We start from the raw sequence: 15,288 nt of genomic DNA on the forward strand, positions 1-15,288 counted from the left end.
CTGTTTTATATTCCTCTGTTTTTATGTTTGGAGACTGCGGATGGAATCTAGCCTCGTGCTAAATCCACCACTTTTTACACATTTTACATGTTTCAGGTGACTGTATCTGTTTCATGTTTTATGTGTTCAATAATTGTGCATTGTCCCGTCCAAATAAACAAATAAAGTAAAGTAAATTAACCACTGTTTCAAGACACAGGTACAAATTCTGTGCAGTGCTCAGTGTTCAAGTGTCAAATCTGTGTTTGCAGATCACAGTGTGTGTGTGTGCGTGTGCGTGTGCGTCTGCGTGTGTGTGTGTGCGTGCGTGCGTGTGCGTCTGCGCGTGTGTGTGTGTGTGTGTGTGCGCGTGCGTGCGTGCGTGCGTGTGGATCGCTTTGCATTTTGTCTACAAATCATTTTGACACTGTTGTACCACACACACACATACATACACACACACACACACAGAGTCCAGAGTTCATGTCTAAATTGTACTATATATTTGTGACTCATAATCTGTGCATTTACAATAATATTGTCATTGATTTACCCCCATAAGTTTGCATACTCGCTTCATGTTTGTGTCGTTTTCCTCCAGCTGACTATGCTCATAGGTATGAATGTGACATTATATGTGTGGTAGTCATGCAAAGAACTGGCAACTAGTCCCAGGTGTCTCCCTGCTTTCAGCCAGCAAACAGTACATTGCCCCCACGGCACTCAGTAAGAATAACTGGGCAAAGAAAATGAATGAGTGAATGCTAAAAACCTGAGATGAGAAATAACATTTTGTTGCATGGCAGAAAAATGGCAAAAAAATACAAATAAAATACCATAGAGACACATATGAGAAAAGATGTGGACAAGAGGTCATGGGACTAGAGGTGGTTTGATGCAGAGGCTTGTCATAGGGGGCTAGTCTCACCCCTGTCTGGGTGAGTCAGCAGTGGGTCTCTCTGCCTGCCTCTGCTGCTGTCTGTCACCACATATCAGCTTTGTGTTAAGGCCAAGATGTCACTACACTGTTCCTTCCTTCCTGACTCACCCACTCATGAGAGAGAGAAAAACAAGAAGAAAAGACAGGAAGAAGGCATAAAGGAAGAAAGGAAGAAAAGAAAAAAAAATGCAGGAAAAATGGCACAATTGAGAACCGCGGCCAGATAAATGGCTAGATAAAAATAATAGCAATAAAATTAAATGACATAAGATCAAACTACAACTGCACTCGGAGAGGGCAGACCTCCGCAAAGGCCAATGCTCCAGTTGGCTATGATATGCAAATTTTGTGAGTCGGATGAGAACCCTTGGAACCCACATCCCCCCAGCCACTCCCCCTCCCACCCCTCAAACCCTGACTCTCTGCGACCTTCCTATCCTTAGCTGCAGCGCTTTTTCCCTAGCCCCGCCATTTTCATTACAATGCCTCCTCCCACCACCCAGATAAACCTAGCCACTCCCCCCACCCACTCGTCGAACCCCGAGTCTCAATGACGCGTGATTTCTAACCCCACATAGGATAAGCAATAACCACGCCCTGTGGCGCCAGGATTGGCCAGGAGCATTGAAGCTTGGGACTAAAGCACCTGGGGTTTTTCATCTTTTAAAATAAAGATGTTTAAAAAACTATTGCTTGTTACATTTTCAGTGCTGTACCTTTTCTCTGGGTAATAATTGAGCTTGAAATTAACGATATGATACATTATATTATATGATCTATGAACGTGAACACAACACCGTTTATATTATTGCATGTTTTTGTAGATTGTGTACATTGTGTAGATTACAATTATTATGCTTATTATTATTATTACTATGCTAAGGCCTTGGCCACACTGATCCATCAGAAAATGGACAGAATTATTGAACGGACAGATGTCTGTCCGATGAGAACTGAGTCTACGTCAAACCCCTCGCTGAAAGCGCCGGGGCTGCTCCACGGCCGGCGAGCCTGCCTGCGCAGCCTGCGTGCAGCTCCTTGGAAATGTGACTCGATGCAAATGACATGAACAGCGCGAGTATACTATAATGTAGATCATGTGCAGATAACCGGAGAGAAGTGTATGCATTACATTCTCCCCTTGGACTAACTTCCAGTCACTGAAATCCTAGTGAAATCACACAATTTTACTTATTTTGCTGGGGAATCCCTTATAGCCTCGTTCACCGCCTCGGCCATCTTCTTTGAAAAGTTGAAACAAATCTCGGAACGCCTCCTCTCGAGACCTCGACTCTGATTAGCTAAACGGACAGTGACTATCCGACCATCCGACCATCCGATACGTCCGTCCAGAAAAAGTTCATCCGTCTTCAACTTTCTGTCCATCAAAACGTATGCAAATTTTCTGGATACGTACGCTTCTGAGTACTCCACGGACAGTCGGACAGTTGTCATTGAAAATGAATGGAAGTGAACAGAGAAATGAACGCACACGGACAGACACCACGGATCAGTGTGGCCAAGGCCTAAGGAAGGTAGGTGGCCATAATTCATTTCAATGTCCGCTCTCGAAATCGCTGTCCGTTCTCAAGAGCTATTCAGTTGGTTCATGAAATCGCTGGGCTGCGTGCCCTCCAGTGTTGCTCCTGGCCAATCCCGGGGCCACAGGGCGTGGTTATTGCTTATCCTATGTGGGGTTAGAAATCACGCCTCAATGACCTTCCTATCCCTATAGCTAGAGACCCTTTTCCCTAGCCCTGCCCCTTCCCTGCCAATGCCCCCTCCCACCACCCAGATACCTTTAGCCACTATCCCTATCCACCCCAAGAACCCCAACACTCTACAACCTTCCTATCCCTAGCTACGCCCACTTTTCCCTAGCCCCTCACCCGACCCGACCCAGATCGGATCCGCTCCAAAATGGTATGTGTTCTTCCTTGGCCCAAGCTACGCCCCTCCAAGTTTCATTCAAATCGGCCCAGTAGCTTTTCCGTAATCCTGCTAACAAACAGACAAACAAACAAAGGGACAAACGCCACCGAAAACACAACCTCCTTGGCGGAGGTAATTAAACTTTATTGGCCCCTTTGGAGTATGGATTATTAACATTTACTTTCGTTTCAATTGTTACTTATATATGTTACCAATTGTCTCACTGGTTACATTAATTGATAGATTAAATTGAACAAATGGAAAACTACAAGGTCAAGTTACGCCGTGGGGCTGGAGCTGATCTTCCACGGGGAAAAGACCCTTTCCCTCTCCCTGGTTATAAACCATAAACCCAACCAACTGGCTACTATAGTGCCTAACCCTAACCCTTAAAGACCCCCAATGCCTAAGCCCAACCAGAGGAGACCCCCCTACCCAATGCCTAAACCTAACCTAATCTGTGGAGCCCCACAGCGTAACTTGACAGTGTTGGGCCCGAATATGATCATCGGGAACGACGAATGGCTGTCTTTACCTCTCGTGACATAATCAAAGACCAGTGTCGCGGCGTCTGGGATGTCTCACGACAAGTCGGGCTGAGCTCTTTTCTATTATGACAACTATTACTATTATGACAACTATTACTATTATGACAACTATTACTATTATGACAACTATTACTATTATGACAACTATTACTATTATGACAACTATTACGTCGAGTTCCTTTTGACTTCAGCTTGAAGTGTGCAGAAGGCAGAAACAGAGCATCCCCGCCCTGTAACCATAGCAACTCACTCGCTCTGCCTGCCTGATGAGAGGGGAGGTGGAGAACCGTAGCAGCATGCTGCGAGCTACACAATCTATTGTAGGCTACAAATATACCAGGCTAGATTTTGTAACCTATCAGGCTATTTCTGGTTTTCTGCTGTGGCGCTGTGCTGTCTGTGCTGTCTGTCCATAGATGTGAGGTTTATATGTGATGTGAGGATGGATATAAATACATGGAGCTCCCTTGCTACTGGAGCAGCACCCATATAAATGATCCCATTCCCACGTTGAAGCATGAGCACTTTGTTGAATAAGTCCTGCTCTCCAGTGGAGATATGGGAAGTCTAGTAATGAGAGATTTGTTATCTCCGTCGGCCATTAGCCTTAGTGTGTGAAGTCATTAGGAATGTAATTAACTCCTATTGTAGTAGAGACGGGTCGTTAGCAAATGACAGCATAGCATCAAGTGTCTTATCTCCTGACGTGGTTGACCTACATGGGGCGAGACTGTGTTTACGGTGACGTGTACGCGTCTGATTGGAAGGGAATTATGTTATTTAGTCACCAGAATACAGAAGACCTTTATATACAGAGGCAGCATTTCAAATATGTGTGTATCAAACAAAATGTGTCCTTTAAAGAGGAACTTCACCAGTGATGTCATTCATGCACAAATGACATCACTGGTCCACAACTTAACTCAAACCAACTCTCAATAACTGTCCAAATAAATGAATGCCTGCAAAACTGTTTACAGTTTTTGGATATAGTGTGAGATCATGTGAAAAATACATCAGCATTGTTTTTTGGTGAAGTTCTCCTTTCAGTCAAACTCTCGTGAACTTGAACATGTATTGAAATCAGTGAGGCTCGAGGACAAAGCCTCTGTTACTGTTGGAAGAATCACTTGTCATTTGTCTCTCTCTCCGGAGAACCTGCAGTCACGTGATATGGCAGGTGTCAGGTGACCTCCACTGTTCCAGACACTGGCCTGTCTGTCTGAAGGCTTTACATTCACACCTGGCAGCTTATTGGGGAAGACATTGCCATTTGTGTGGACAAAATGTCTCAGACCAGCTCTAGATAAAGGAGAAGAAATAGGCCTTATCTCATCCCAGCCATCCCCTGACATACAGCTGGAAATGTTCCTCTATCATAAAAGGGGTCCTGGCAGAAAAGGTTTGGGAATCACTGGTTTGTTGGTGCGTCAAAACAACTCAAACAAACAAGGACAGTGAATTAGGTAGGCTCAAACCTTTTGGGCTTCAGTAGACCCTTTCCCTGATTTCTGAGTATATGATGCAATGAATGAATGAATGAATGAATGAACCCACATTTTGAAGAATATAACATTACAAAATTAGAAATTGCAATTAGTGCCTCCTGAGCAGATTCATTTAATTTATTTGTATTATTTATTCTTACATTTTTCCATTTTCCCCTTTCTCTCAAGTAACCCTTGTAGTACCTCCACGTACACATAGGGGTACGCGTACGCCAGTTCGGGAACCAGTGATCTGCACCGGATCACCGGCGTCTTTCCGTCACTGAGGCCCTACACACTGCTAGGGCCTCATCCCTCTCTTCCATCCTCATTTTACTAGATCTATCTGCTGCATTCGACACAGTCAATCACCAAATTCTTCTTTCCATTCTCTCTGACTTAGGCATTTCTGGTTCTGCACTTTCCTGGTTTTCATCATATCTTTCCAACCGCTCCTACCAGGTATTATGGCGAGGAGGTCTCTCAAAACCCTGCACTCTCACCACTGGTGTCCCCCAGGGCTCAGTCCTGGGCCCCCGACTGTTCCTGCTTTATATCAGATCTCTCGGCCATATCATCTCATCACACGGTTTTTCATATCACTGTTATGCCGACGACACACAGGTCTACCTCTCCTTCCCCCCCTCTGACACCCAAATCATGACTCGCATCTCCGCATGTCTCAAAGACATTAGTAAATGGATGTCCACTCACCACCTGAAATTGAACCTAAGCAAGACCGAGTTGCTCTTCCTCCCGGGAAAAGACTGCCCACTGACTGACCTCTTCATCTCAATAGACAACACCATTGTAATACCCTCCAAAACTGTCAAAAACCTGGGTGTGATCATAGACAACCAGCTCTCCTTCTCCGCCTACATTTCTGCAACAGCACGCTCCTGTAGATTCTCCCTATATAACATCCGCAAAATCCGTCCATTCCTCACAAGAGAAGCAACACAACTCCTGGTCCAGTCACTTATCACATCGAAACTTGACTACTGCAATGCCCTTCTAGCTGGCTTACCTACCTCTGCTATTCAACCACTCCAGCTTATCCAGAATGCTGCAGCTCGTCTGGTGTTCAATCAACCCAAATTTTCCCACGTCACCCCCCTCTTCCATGACCTCCATTGGCTTCCCATTTCCTCACGTATTAAATTCAAAACACTTACTCTAGCCTATAGAGCAGTACACCAGACAGCCCCTCCGTACCTACAATCTATGGTCAGATTCCAGCCCTCACACCGCTCCCTCCGCCCCTCCACTAGTGCTGGACGCCTCGCCCCTCCACCATTACATGTACTCAACAATCGCTCATCCCGTTCGAGACTTTTTTCATCCCTGGCACCGAAATGGTGGAACGAACTCCCTCCCTTGGTCAGGACAGCCGAAACTTTTCCCATCTTTCGAAAAAGACTAAAAACTCACCTTTTCGGTATTCCTTCATGAACTGACCTTTGCTTTGATCCTGTCACTGCCTTGTTTTACTGTTTATATTGTTCTGTATTCTTGTTGGTTGTAAATAACTTGTTGTACGTCGCTTTGGATAAAGGCGTCTGCCAAATGAAATAAAGTAAAGTAAAGTAAAGTCTTGATTTTGCAGTCAAGAAAGCACACACAAGCTCCGCCTCCTGCTGCATGAATGTAGCCTAATAAACATCCCTCAGATGAGCTGATGTTGATGATCTGTGTACAGGAAGCCACTCGTTGTCAAAGAGCTCCGTGCCACATAGGGCAGGCCACAGGTGTACTGGGCAAGTCAGTCAGTTATCACAAACATGCATTTCCCAAGGTGCTACTTGACTGAGATGATGTTTAATGCCCAAATTGTCTGCTGATGTGTGGGAAGCTTACGGTTTGGAACACATGCACACTGGGGCCCTGTGCTGTCACACTGGGGCCCTGTGCTGTCACACTGGGGCTCTGTGCTGTCACACTGGGGCCCTGTGCTGTCACACTGGGGCCCTGTGCTGTCACACTGGGGCCCTGTGCTGTCACACTGGGGCCCTGTGCTGTCACACTGGGGCCCTGTGCTGTCACACTGGGGCCCTGTGCTGTCACACTGGGGCCCTGTGCTGTCACACTGGGGCTCTGTGCTGTCACACTGGGGCCCTGTGCTGGGGCCCTGTGCTGTCACACTGGGGCTCTGTGCTGTCACACTGGGGCCCTGTGCTGTCACACTCCATCTCGTTGAATGACAGCAGAGAAAAGAGGACTTCTCAAATGTTTGTTGATGGCAACAGGATTTCATTGGCAGTGATGTCACAGTGATGTCACAGTGATGTCACAGTGATGTCACAGTGATGGATCTTTCAGGGATATTTCTTCATGCAGGGATTAATCCCAGGTGTGACATGAGGTGGATGATGTGTGGGAAGGTTACTTGGTTACTTGTTTGGGTTGGATGAATTTCCTTTAATAAGAAAGCTTGACTGGCATTCAAATCCACTCTTTTCCACCTCCAAACAGATGTGATTGGCCCCCGTCTCTCCTGGCAGCTAAATACAGGTGACTTGTTTCTCATACCAACACAAGTGCTGTGTTTTTCCCCCGAGACAGAAGACGATGCCGGCCCGGGTGCTTTTCGTCCCCAAAGGTTTTATGTAGGCTATAGGAGCTCTCAAGGTTTCTGTGCTTACATAAGTACTCCTCTCACTGGCAGCAGATGAAAGATGCTTTCAGTATACTTAGCCCCCGTTCACACCATATGCTGAAGCAATGCTCAACCTAAGCTCAACCTACGCTGAACCCACATGTTTAATTTAGGCGTCCTTGTTAACAGGCGAGGCCGTTCACACCACCCACGCACGCACATGTCACGCTGAAGCCACGCTCACGCCTTGCTCAAGCCATCGTTCAGGATTCAGTCCTATTTTCCAAACGTGATGCGTGAAGCTTGAAGCTGCCAGGCATGAAGTCAATGGGACTTGTGGGCAGGTTCAAGGCGTGCCGAGGAGGCGCTGAGAGGAAAAGAGAAGGCTTCTTGTGTGAACGGTTAGGCGTCAGTTCAGCTTGTGCCTGCCTCAAGCTTCTGCTCTGCTACGTTCGGCATCCTGTGTGAACAAGGGCTTACAAGGCAACAATTTGATTTGTTTGATATTGACTTGGATTTGTCATCAATCAAAATTAAGGTATTTGTGTGTGTATATTATGCATGCAGTTATGTGTCTTGTGCATTTGTTTAATTTAGCGCACTAAATACGGTCTTTCTTTACACATGTTAACTCAGTTAATAGTATGTGAAGCAGTAATGTCCCAGTTTGACAAGAAATGATAACTATTTTTTGGTGAGCCTGTAGAACCTCAGCCCGCACGCCTGCTGATGGCTGCCACACAGCCTGGCATAAAAGTCCTAATCTTCCTCTGATGTGCCAGTAAAATCCACCAGCCTAACAGCTCCTGGGTCCCCTACAGTGTCGCTGCATCTGATCTGAGTATATCTGATTTACAGTACACTACTTCACGTGTATGGAACATTTGTGTGCTGCAGTAGTTGGTCTCCTGTTGAGAGATGTTCCTGGTTGATTGGCCGGTCATCTAGGTAGTTTACCTACAGTACATACAGCATGTGTGATCTGTGTGTTGATAGATTACTGTGGCTAGCAGGGTATGGTTATCTGTGTCTATGGTACTTGCTGGTGTCTGGTTGCTCCAACAGCCCACAGGCTTGGTGTGCTTTTTATAGATTTACCCGACCAGCGGCTGGGTATGCAGATGGGGAGGATTGACCTGCTGTGACCTTGGAAAAGTGCCCTGGTGGAGGACGACAGCGACCTCGGCGTGGGCAGGACGTGCTGCAATGCAGCAGAGCGGATCAGGCACTGCACGTACACTCACCCGCACACACACACTCACACACACACACACACAAAAACACATGGATTTCAACACACCAACAGACTTTTCACAAGACACAGACGCACTGACATGAACATTAGTAAGCACAAACATGTGCACAGAAACATGCACGCACGCACAGTCGCACACACACACACACGCACGCACGCACCCACACACACACACACACACACACACACACACACACGCACGCACGCACGCACCCACACACACACACACACACACACTCACTCTTGTCTGTTCCCTTCCTGGGATCAGCAGGGAGGCAGGGGCGAGTCTTAATCAACCTGCTGCTGTCTGCCTGGGTGAAATGCCCACACCACCCACATGACTCTGCACATTGAACAGCACACACACACACACACACACACACACACGCACACACGCACACACGCACACACACACACACACACACACACACACACACACACACACAGCAGAGGACTGAAGAATCGTCCGAGGGAAAAGCCAGAAACTGTCAAAACCTATTGAATAAAACATCCTGACCTGCTGACCACATAAATAGTGGCACAATTACTTTCCATTGAATACAGTATCGTGGGTCACTTAGCTAACTCTGTAGAGAAATTATATAACACAGCATCCAACAATCTCTTCCTGTTTTCATTCTTTCTAATGGCATGGAACTTAAAGAAAGCATTTGACACAGTCGATCATAGTGTTCTAATTTCCAAGCTTTCAAATTTCAACTTCTCCCCCAAAGCCGCCAAATGGATACAATGGTTTTTGGAAGGCAGAACACAGAGGGTAAAGATCAATGGTGAGCTGTCGTCAGCCCTCAGTTATTACTTTGGTGTACCTCAGGGATCAATTATGGGTCCTCTGCTGTTTGGTCTCTTCATAAATGATCTTCCATTCGTATGTATTGATGTTGACATACAAATGTATGCAGATGATACTGTAATTTATGTACAGGCAACAAGCTGCATCCAAACTCACCACAGCGATGGCACCTGTCACACAGTGGCTTAATAGCTCGTCTTCACTTAAACACCAAGAATACAGTTTGTATGTTTTTCAAGAGGCCAACAGCAGATGGTTCCACACCTGATGATAGTCAAATAGTAAAATTCAATCTGCCCAATTTCCGCCATATTAGAAATTGTCTTTCTCACAGGGCAGCTACACTATATTTCCATGCATTGATCATGTCACATCTGTCTTATTGTTAGCTAGCTGGGCACATGCCTCCTGTACAGCACTCAAACCTTTACCACCAGTCTCTTAAAGTGCTTGACAGGAAGCCAAATACCCATCATCACTGTCACTGCCTAAGCCTTCGTTCACACAGGATGCCGAACATAAGTAGAACTGAAGCTTGAAGCACAAGCTGAAATGACGTCTAACCGTTCAAACAAGAAGCCTTCTCTTTTCCTCTCAGCGCCTCCTCGGCGCGTCTTGACCCCGCCCACAACTTCTATTGACTTCATGCCTGGCAGCTTCAAGCTTCACGCGTCACACTTGGAAAATAGGCGTGAATCCTGAACGATCGCTTGAGCGTGAGCGTGGCTTCAGCGTGACACGCGCCTGTTAACAAGGACGGGGGCTAAGAAATTAACGGGGCCTAAGACATAAAAATCTACTGAGCTGGGACAATTTCATCAAATTTACAGATGCCTGTCTTGTCTATAAGATTCTGCATAGCCTGAAAAAACAAAGCAAAAAACAACCGACGACAGACGCAGGTCTGTGGCAAGAGGGGATTGCAGGATACCTTTGAGGACAGGCAGCCTTTTCAGTGAGAGCAGCTCACACATGGAACAGTCTCCCATCACAGTGCAGAGACTGTGTCACTTATCGTTCTTTTAACACATTGAGTGCCAGCGACGCCATATGGCGTCATTAGAAATTTACCGTAGGCTGCCAGCGACGCCAAATGGCGTCAATAACTCGAAATTGTTTTTTTGACGGGGGGGTGTCGATCTATGCTTCTTACATCGCCTCTTACAATATGAGAGCTATTGAATGTGTCTAACCTATTTTACAGAACCCTTAGGTGGCGACAGCGCACTCCAGATGAGAGAAAGTGGAGTAAAACACACAGAAGAAGTCGTTGGGGAAAAGGAAATCGCATCGCATCCGTCCGTATGCAGCTGCTTCATTGAAGCATAACGTTAGCTGTGCCCCTGCAGCAGCCAATCTGCTGTGACAATTGAGCACCTCCGTGTCCGCTGCACAGCCCATTCGCATGATCAGCCGTGGAGTTGTTATTATTCTCAACTGGAAGCTGGTGACAAATACACGCGGTTGTAAAAAAGCTGGATGTAGCGGACTTGTCAGTGCAGAGCAAACGCAGGCAGCAGAAAGCCCCAGAGACACTCCCAGAAGGAGGAGTGTGCAGTTGAGGGGGTGGGGGGGGGAAGGGGGGGGGGGGGGGGGGGCACACAGAGCACGCAGAGCAGCATACAACACCCAGACAGCAGGACAGGATTAGGAAACGCAAGCTAGAATATCTGATGCCCACCAGCAGTAAATCAAGAACAGCAAGAAGCTGCAACCAGCAGCGCACGCAGGGGCCAGCGCTGCTGGTTGCAGCTAAAAAATAGTATTTGGCCAAACAAAATTCCTTTGTTTTCACTCTTTTATTGAAGGAAATTATTTTTGAGGTGTCATTACATCAGAAAATATTAGCAATGAGTCAATGATGTGCTTGAAATGCTTCCTTTCACAAAAGGCTGAATATCTCATGCAGGTTATAGAAAAAAAGTGGCTGTTTTTGGTCAAATCAAGCTATCTTCTCCGGCTCATAACTAAAGAACGGAAAATAGGATCAATAAACTTTTTTTTGCAGGTGATAGAAGAGAGTCTCATCGTTATTTGTGCGTGTTCAGTGTTTACATAATTATTAAAGAAATTATATGACTGTTTTAAAATGCATTGCGGCCTATGTGGCACAGTACAGCACCTTTTGCCCAAGGGCCGTGGCACTCAAAGTGTTAAAGTCAACTTAAAATCTTAAAATCTTGGTTGAGAAACAATCAAGTGTGTGACCATACCCTATAACATCCTGACGTGCTTTGTTTTATGTTTTGTATTGTTATCCCCCGTTATTTTATATTATGATTTTTATAGATTTTATGAAGTGTGCGGCACTACAGGTAGCTACAGTGTCTGCTGTTCCTGTTCTAATGTATTTTATGTCTTTGCAGTTGTCACCATCATACCTGACCAGGGACTACTAGAAATGTTTATTAATGTGCGCTGTCCCTGTCATTTTAAACTCAATAAATGAAATGAAATAAACTTCCTGCTAATCAGGCACATCCATAAATGCAGCCATCGCGCTTTTGATTTGGTCCTGTGTTACAGCAACACTGATGAGCCTCTTGCTCAGTTGCATCAGCCAAGACTCAGCAGGGCGTCCCATTGGACGACAATACACAATAACAGTTTCAAGGCATTGTCTTTAAATACCAGCATCTCATTAAATGAAAGGGATTTGCTCGAGCCAAATAAGTAAAGCCATAATCACTCCAAGCAATGAGATCACTCTAGATCAGCCTCAATCTGCTCGTGCCTGCACCAAACTCATACTGTACTGCTACAACTTAGTGGTAGATCCAACATACAACTATACACGTGTGTACACACACACACACACACACACACACACACACACACACACACACACACACACACACACACACACACACACACACACACACACAGTGTCCAAAATCAGCAGCAGCCCAGCAGATGCCCAATGGGATTGAGGCTGTTGGTCAGGATGTGGGGGGGGCGGTGAATTGGCTCGCACCATCCCAGTGATGTAACAGGACTTCCTGTCCAATGACTTTGATGTCCTCCTGTGGGACAGGATGAGAGGTGGTAACACGTGTTTCTCCCAACACAATGTTACAGTAAAGCTGCTGTGTGAAAGTCAACTTGTGGTTTTGCTGTGGTTTGGTTTTTTTCATTACAGATTTAAATGGGGGATCATTTTTGTACCGGTCCGCAACATATTATTTGATTTATTTAATCATAAATGATTTCAAGATAACATCTGTGAAAGCATTTTTATTAAGATCCTTATTATGACTAGCATAGTAAACTGCCTGACGCTAAGGCACACTGCTGCTTTAAGTGGCTTCAGTAGCATTTTCCTGACACCAGAATCTGCTTCACAACGCGCAGATGTGCATCAGCATCTATTTTTCATTTTGATTGCATGATCAGCTCAGTCACCTGCCAGTAGTCATGAATGTAATTACCCAATGAAATAAAACCTTAACAAATTATGCACTTTTACATAAAGAATTCTGTTTATTATTTGATATATATCATATGCATCTTCATATAATTGTTCTAATACCAGTAAGTCAAAAATAATAATCATATTATATTTATATATATATATATATATTATAGAAAACTAATCCAATAATCTACTATTTACTTGGACTTTACTTCCTTGTAAAAAACAACATGGAGAAACATATAATCTTCTCCCCAGCTCAAACATAATATAGGCGCTTTTAGGGAGCAAAGATAATACAAAAAAGAAAATGACACCTGAACATTGCATCTTGTAGAACTAGAACATCTGTCAGCAGCTAACATTGGCCATCTTTGTTTAAGACACAGGAAGAGGTTTTTCTTCTTTGCTAGAACATCTTTGACAAACATTTTTATTTTCTTTTTTTTGTGTTTTTAAAACTCTGTTGAGATGCAGGACGCATTTCTCAATCACAAGGGAGAAAGAGGAGACGATGGCGATAATGTGATCAGCTGGATTTGTGTTTGGAGACCGAGAGACAGAACATTAGATTACACCAGTCTCATTACACACTTTGGAAATGATGAATATCTGAAGACGAGGGGACGAAGGGGGAGAGGAAGAGAAGGTGAGAAAAACACAGAGAGAGAGAGAGAGAGAGATAGGAGACCGAGGAAGGAGAAGGGTGAGAGGGGAAAAGAGAGAGAGAGAGAGAGAGAGAGAGAGAGAGAGCAAGGAAAGGGTGTGGGGAAAGAATGAAGGGTGAGAACAGCAGGGTCTAGAAGTGTGCTTCTCCACCAAAGAACTACATTTGTAAACAGAGGGTAGCAGGCAGCACAAACAGTGCAGTCTTCTTCATCCCCCCCCCCCCCTCCATCCCCGCCTCCACCAGCTTCTTCCCTCCCCCTCCCCTCTTCGCTCTCCAGGAGGTAGGACATCACAGTTGGTAGGGAGAGGTACGCACTCTCATCCGTTTTAACTGTGGCAGTTTTACGGACCAACCGTACTATTGCCCCCCCCCCCCAAAAGAAAACTCTTGGGTATGTAGAGATGAAAACATGGAGGCAGGCTGTTTCAGGGCCGTGGAGATGGATGGAGAACATGGACAGACCATCCGGTGCCGTGGAGGTGGTGGTGGGGGTGCCCGGGGGGGCGCTCGTCTCTATCATGGCCAGAGACGCAGGAGGGCAGTGCCTCTATAACCCCCCTCCTCCCCTCCCCTCCCGTCGAGGAGCCTGGCTGGCCAAGTTGGGGTCAAGAAGAGGCATCAAAGCTGTGCAGGATGAAGAACAAGGAGAATAAATGTTAGGATACAGACGATACTCTAGTCTCCTGTATTCGGGTTATTTTACAGTTTTTCTCAGTCACTCTGGTACATTTCTCGAATCATCTGCAAAACAGTAAGTGCATTTCTCAAAACAATTTACACAAACAGCACCACATAATGGATTACTTGCAAAAGCCCGTAACTTGCTCAAAATCCTCATCTCTCAAAAGCAAATATTTATGTCAATGAACATTGAACAGCAGTGTTTCCCATACATAAAGGAATTTGTGGCGGGCCGCCACAATAATATTTTGACCGCCACAATAAGATGTTGACCAAAAAAAAAAGAAGAAAAAAAAGAAAAGAAAATTATTATTTTTACAGTGCACCTGAACGCAACATGCAAGATATCTGCTGAATAAGTGTCCAATAAATGTTCATGTCATTCTGGCCAATACTTCTGTTATAGCATTTCAGTCTGGAATATGGAATATCTTTCAATAATCTATGATTTAGCTGCTAAATTGTCAAATACCGCCATCTGCTCGCTACCCAGGCACTTATGTATGTACTTAACCTAACTAACTTAACCTAACTATCCGGTGTGCACAACACTGTCAGCCTAAACTCCGGCTGACACCCCAAAAACCTACAATCCGCTACAGAAAAATGTATATTGTTTGTTTATTAACCCCTCGCCTTCTATCATTTCACGAAAGTGGCAAAGCAAGTTGAGTATCCCTGACCTATAGGGAGAAATTTAGTTTGTCATTGTAAACCCACAGCACAGTAATGATGACATGTTCTTCATAGATCTAGCCTTTTAATTTTGCTCTTAAGCTTTCTCAAAGTACACCAAATTCATGCATTTTACTTTAAAATGTTTAAAAAAATCTCAAGGGGGGGCATGCTCCCGCACCCCCCTAGGGGGTCTGCGGTCCCCCACCACAAATTCTCAAAATCCTGTGGGAAACACTGAACAGTACAAATAAATAACAAGATAACATGATAAAAAGCACATTAAGAAAAACAAGAGC

This window comes from Poromitra crassiceps (genome assembly GCF_964638095.1).
Source record: "Poromitra crassiceps genome assembly, chromosome: 19".
NCBI classification, from domain to species: Eukaryota; Metazoa; Chordata; class Actinopteri; order Beryciformes; family Melamphaidae; genus Poromitra; species Poromitra crassiceps.